Source organism: Chrysemys picta, chromosome 13 (assembly GCF_011386835.1).
Source record: "Chrysemys picta bellii isolate R12L10 chromosome 13, ASM1138683v2, whole genome shotgun sequence".
Taxonomy (NCBI): domain Eukaryota; kingdom Metazoa; phylum Chordata; order Testudines; family Emydidae; genus Chrysemys; species Chrysemys picta.
In genome coordinates, this window is record NC_088803.1 from 40,466,758 (window position 1) to 40,473,468 (window position 6,711).

Below are 6,711 nucleotides of genomic sequence, written 5' to 3' on the forward strand. Positions count from 1 at the left end.
TGTGTATAGATCATTGTTGCTTGCAGTTATTTTCTGGGTAAGGAATTTTCTTTTCTGTTTTCTATAGGTTCTTATACCACACTCATCCACCTAGGGTCTGAGGGCCTTCCAGTAGTGCGTTCCGCAATGTGACTAATACCTGTCAGCTGCTGTTTGTTCTCTCGTCCTCCCCCTGGCAGAGAAGCCTGTAGCGGAGTGTCTGTTCTGGTAAGGTTGTAGAGGTTTTTTATTTGTTTTAAATATGCATGTTACTGTGTATTTGTGCTAGAGAAGGCAAAGTGAAAGGCCTTGCACTGAGGACAGGGAGATTTGTGACTAAGGCTTGTTATACCCTGTCCTGTTCTTCCCCCTCTTTCCCCCCGCCAATGAATGTGCTAAGTAAACAGGGTTGAATTTACAAAACTGCTCAATGGGAAAGCCTCCACAGTAGAAACCAGCGAGATCTGCATCATTACATTTGCAATACAAACGAAAGGCCATTTTTTTCTCATGCTCTCCAAGACATCATGGCTTCCTGAGGATGTGCTCTCAAGCCACTGCGGCAACTGCTCTGGGTTTATCATAATAGTCTTCATGGAGACGTCTCTGTTTTCCATTTGTAAAAGTATTTCAGGCTCACAGTAACAATAGGTATTTCTGACAAAAGATCATCATCCTTCCAAAGTAAATAATCCTCACTGAACCTGCCATCACATGCAATGCAGCACAGATAGTAAATTGAAATTGGTTAAGGCATTTCTAAAGTACCTAGTAGTGTCTAAGCACTGATTTGTACATGAAGGCCAGGTTTACACTAGGAGAACTTTACTGGTATAGGAATACTGATATACCATACTGGCAAGGCACTCTTCATATGAAAGCAGCTAGACTGGCAAAGCTGATTTGTACCTGTATAGTAAAACCACCCGCCATGAGTGAAACAAGCTATTGTATATCAGTACAAGAGTAGTTTTGCCAGTATAGCTGCTTTCACACTAGGAACTTCTGCTGTCACAGCTATGTCAGAACAGCCTCATGACTGTGCATACAATCTGCACACACAGTTACCTTTATTGTTGAATGCCTTCTCATTTGTGCATGCAATTGCCAGATTTGCACGTGCAGCTGCAGTAACAGCTCATGAAAATTAGGCATATAATTGTATCTCAATTTTTTGAAAATCTGCCCCCATATTTAGAAGCAAAAGCCAAAATAAACAGGTTGCAAAAACTGCAACCCCCAACAGTTAAGGCTACTGGATGTCAGAAAGTGCAAATGCACTTCATTAATTAGATCAATGGCTAACAGTGTTTGTGTGAGAGAATCAGATGTTTCAGCGGCACCCACAAGTACCTGAATCGTTTTAATATGAGGGACACAAACAGACACAGAGCACGTATTTTGGCAGCCATCCCTCACACTGTACTGAATGCTTGTTAGTGTTGATTACACCAGAATATCTATCACCAAAATCACAATCTAGAACTACAGGTTTCAGGGTAGCAGCCGTGTTAGTCTGTATCCTCAAAAAAAAAAAAAAAAAACAGGAGTACTTGTGGCACCTTAGAGACTAACAAATTTATTAGAGCATAAGCTTTCGTGGGCTACAACCCACGAAGAAGTGGGTTGTAGCCCACGAAAGCTTATGCTCTAATAAATTTGTTAGTCTCTAAGGTGCCACAAGTACTCCTGTTTAATCTAGAACTACATCAACATTTTACGGATCAGTTGTGAAAGATGCCACATTGACCCTGAAATAGAGGCTTTTGAAACAAGGAAATTCTTCCTTTCAGTGTAATATGCTAGATTATTCCACAATCTCCCATGGGAAGTCATGGGAGCCTCTATTTAACTGAGACATTCAAAACTAAACTGGACCAACCACTAGAAATAATGGTGTAGGGAACAATCCTTCACGAACAGAAGGACAAACCAGATTACTCAACAAAACCTGAGAAATTAGAGATGGAAAAGTCCAGAGAAAGTGCTACACAGGATAACAATTGAGAAAAAGGAATTGTCGCTTTCACAAGACCTATAAGAGTATATGTGGCACAGCACTGGAGTGAATATAAGCATTTGGAGGAGACCTTTTGCTTGTAAGAGAATGAACCTATCATACTGAGGGAAATCATTACGAGGAAAGCATAGTTTTTGAAAGGTACAAGTGGAAGATGAATTTAGTGAATAAAATTAAAACACAATAGACTAAAAAGTATAATCTACTTGACTGATCATAACTGATTAGGAGGGAACTGATAGAGGGATATGGTATAATATGATCAACTGGGATGTGAACATAATAAAATGACAATAGGAGAAATTAATTTTATTCACTATCATTAGTCAGGAATTAATAAGTACTGTACTATATCATCACAATGTATATACTTGAAGTTCGTGGGAGTTTTGCCTGAGGAAGCACTGAGGATTTCAGTATTGAATCCATATAAAAGCTAGTTGAAATCTGACACTTGTTTTGTACAGTACGATTCAGTAAACTTGCTAAAAGGAGGATGTTTACACTGAATGATTTATGGTTTTTATCTAAACATCAAACATTGTTTTCAGGGGACACTTAAACCCTTCAGATTGGCCGTGTGTTACAAACTAATAGCAATGATTCTTTTTAGTGGCTCTTAGTTTGCAGACATGCATGCAGTATAAAATTGAACTCTAAACTTTTTAATAGCTAAACTAATTAAAAAATAAGAGCTAAGAACAAAGCCATGAATTAAGATGCTTGCTTCTTGCCAAAGGTATTTTATCTTGAAGATTATAAAACGTTGGTCTAAACTAGTGGTTTTTCAACTTTTTTTCATTTGTGGACTCCTACAAATTTTCGAATGCAGGTATGGACTCCTTTAGAAATCTTACACATAGTCTGTGGACCCCTCTGCGGACCACAGGTTGAAAACCACTGATCTAAACTATGGTTCAGAGAACCAAGACGGCCAAATCAAGCAATTGCCCTGTTGGAATAATTTGGCTGGACATTAATCAGATTCACAGAGGCAGAGAAAACAAACAAAAACTATGTTTTACTACTAAACTAACTAAATGTATCTTAGTGCTTAAATCATTTTAACTACAGTCACAGGGTCAGATTTTGAGATCGTAGGTGTACAACTGTGCAACGTACATACACAATTGCATTAAAGTCAGCTTCTTGGCCCCACTCTGCTCCCTCACATCCCCAGCTAGGCATTCCCTGGATTCCCTAGTAGAATAGAGCTGGCTCATACACCTCTTTCCCTGCAGTCCCTAGCATAGGGGATGGGGAGCAACTGGGAGTGGCTGGAGACCTATGTGCTTTGGCTATCTCCAGCTGATGTATAGCTCCTAGATAACCACAACCAGCTGGCTCAGTTTAGAGCAGCCCCTGACCTGCTCTAATCTGCACTGAGGGTGGGGGCTGAGCAGAGAATCAGGGAGCCATAACGGGTTTCTTGAGAACCGCTCTTGCCCTGCTGCATTCAGTGGACATTGGATGTAGAAGGAAATCTGTCCCATATTTGTGATTGCAATTACTGGGATAGTTAGTCACATTTGCACATGCAGTTACCCAATCTGCAGATTAAAACACAGTAGTTATACACACATTAGTTGTACATTGTGCATGCAAGGTTATAAATCTAAAATAGTGGGTGATCTCCCCAATAAATCTTTATTTATTAATTCAGTGGAAATGTAAAGAGTTGTATAATTGAGTGATTTGAAGGGACCCAACTGATTGGAGGTGATCGTGAATTGTTTTACTAGCTTTTGTTTTATGAGATATGGGTTCAAATTCTACGTAGTGTACAAATGGAAATTAATGGGATGATTTTATCGTTGTGTTCGCACACCTTTCCCAAAACTACCACACAGTTAGACCTACTTGCTAGGCATCACCTCAAGAAAGGCTGAGAACTAGGTCTAGCAAGGTTGGGGCCAATCACAACTGATGGGTGTTGGCAGAATGGTTGTAAGGAGTGCTTGAAAAGGGCAAATGCTTCACAGAAAGCTAGTCTAGGCAAGACAGAAACATAACAATACAGGGCATCCTTTTATTTAGAAAATAAGGTGACAAAAAGATGGCTTGAAGTGGTACTGTAAGACTATCGAATTCTAAAGACATTGACATTCACTATAATGATAGCACTTCATTTTGCCGCAATTTCAACTGGAGGCTGTCCTTTACTTCCTGTCCTAAACTGTGCACTCCTAAAGGTTCTGTTCTACCCCAGCTCTGAAGTGATTCTTGCATGTAAGGTCAGATTCGATCCTATGATAGGAGTGGTGTTTATAAATGGATGGCATGGCTACAACAACACTGCCTATAAGTGACTGATATCAGTTTCAATTACAGCAGGGTTGAATTTTGTTCATTATTAATAATTACAATGAATGAAGCAATTAAACACCTGTACTGTAGGTGTATGGGGATGGCGGGGGGAACAAGGATGCAATTACTAGATGCATCTTATGACAATTAAACTAAACCATGATGATGATGATGAAAGATATTTAGTTATTAATCAGTGTTTCAAAAGATGATGCTATCCCTTTAAAATCACAGCACCAGATGAGGGAACCTGATCTTAATGTCTAAACACAATTTACAGTTCATTACTGCAGACACTGGCCACACCCTGGAGCTAATATAGAATGTCACACATTTAATGAACTCCATACTTGAAATACATGGTCTGTAAAATCTGACTTACACGGTCGTTAAAATACTTGGTGTTTGAAAGAAAATGTTTAAAAGGTATGTATTTACAGCGTTTAAAAAAACAACCCTCAAAACGAGTCATTAATTTACCCAAAAGCATATAAAATGTTCCCTAAAGCGTTATTTCTAGTGCGGTATTTCTTTCAGCACCTCAAATTTAGTTGCTATGTTTTTTTGAGAGCAAATGTGTTCAGTTACATAAGGATGGAGAAAGCCTTCACAATGTAATTGTAGATACTTCAAACAGTAATTTAACTTGACAAGTCAGTTCATGATGAAGTCCAGGTTCTATAATTAGTACTTACCTGCCATCATAATAAAAACTCTGTATTAGGTTAGTTCTTGTCTGGACCATACAAGAGGTACCTTGCCCTTCTATTTTATTCAGGAGTGTCAGATTTTTATTGGATGTTAACACCTGATATTTCCTTCAGGCTCTGGTTTTACTGAACACTTTGTTGGATTATGTTCTTTGAAGCTGGAATGGCAACAGGAGCTGCCCCGAAAGAGAGAAGAGTGGGAATGATTATAAATCACATCACTGCATGGTATCCTAATGGTGAAATAACAAAAAGAAACATAGCCTGCTAAAGGCAAGAGCTGTCATTCAAACATGAAATACAAGATGTTTCTCTCGATTGAAGGCTATTTATTGTGAATGCTAGACCTGTAAAAATTAGTTTCTCACTTCAATGGCAAAGTCTTTTGGGACTCATGTTTGGCTTGAACAAATAAGGGCCAGATTCTCAGCTGGTATAAACCAGCGTGGTTCCTATGCCAATTTACACCAGCTGGGGATCTGGCCCTAGAAGTCTACATAATACATTTCTCACCACGATACTTATGGGAGGGTACTTTTCTAAAGATTAATGGCGTAAATGACAACTTCATGTGACAATATTGTGTCCTGGAGGCTGGGCAAATATGTATCCCCTACAACTTACGGGGAAGTTAGACTTTAACACAATTAAAAAATGAAACCAAATTAGTACACGCACCAAACAAGAGGTTTGAGATTGCCTTGAAGAGCTCAGCAGCTCTTTTGTCTATAGCTTGAGTAAGTTGCCTGGAATGTTTTGGCACTAGTTTTTGAAATGTAAACTCTCATTGATTGGGAGCTAGCTAAAAGGCAACAATGTGGCTCAGTAAACAAAAAACCCACCAAAAAACCAGATGCTTAGGCTTGTATCTTGAGAAGGCAAGCAGATGAAGGGCTGGTAATGTGTATCTCAGTTTGAATAAGAACGGCCATACTGAGTAAGACCAAAGGTTCATCTAGCCCAGTATCCTGTCCTCTGACAGTGGCCAATGCCAGGTGCCCCAGAGGGAATGAACAGAACAGGTAATCATCAAGTGATCCATCCCCTGTCGCCCATTCCCAGCTTCTGGCAGATAGAGGCTAGGGACACCATCTCTGCCCATCCTAGCCAATAGCCATTGATGGACCTGTCCTCCATGAACTTATCTACTTCTTTTTCGAAGCCTCTTCAACTTATAGCCCAGCTGTAACGGTGGAGAAACTAAGCTACTGTGCATCAGCGAAAACTGCTTTGACACTGGTCAATGAGAGCTGAGGATGATTGCGTAAGTATTTGATAACTGAACCCATCTTCTCATTCAGGCTTTACCTGACCTTGGAGACAACCACATTACAAATGAAGGGAGGGACCAATGTTTGCAGCTAACGTTTTTGGAAAAAGATCTACTTGTTTCCAAAGTATTAACTCTCAGGGAGCTATTCAGCTCAAATGTTCAGCTCCCTCCCCTTGCCGTTTGGCTTCACAGTAATTTGCTCTGGCTGGAACTAAAGCAAAATGGCATTTAAAGTTGTATTAATAACTTCAAGATGTATCTGCTCCAGTCAGATTTTTTAAATGCAATTAAAGAGCAGATCCTGGTGTAAATGCATGTATGTGTGCAGGCAATAGCTATGTAAGAACCAATGGAAATCAAACAGGGCCATTGAGAAAATGGACACCACAACCACTGCACAATGGGATTTAGGAGAGTTTATC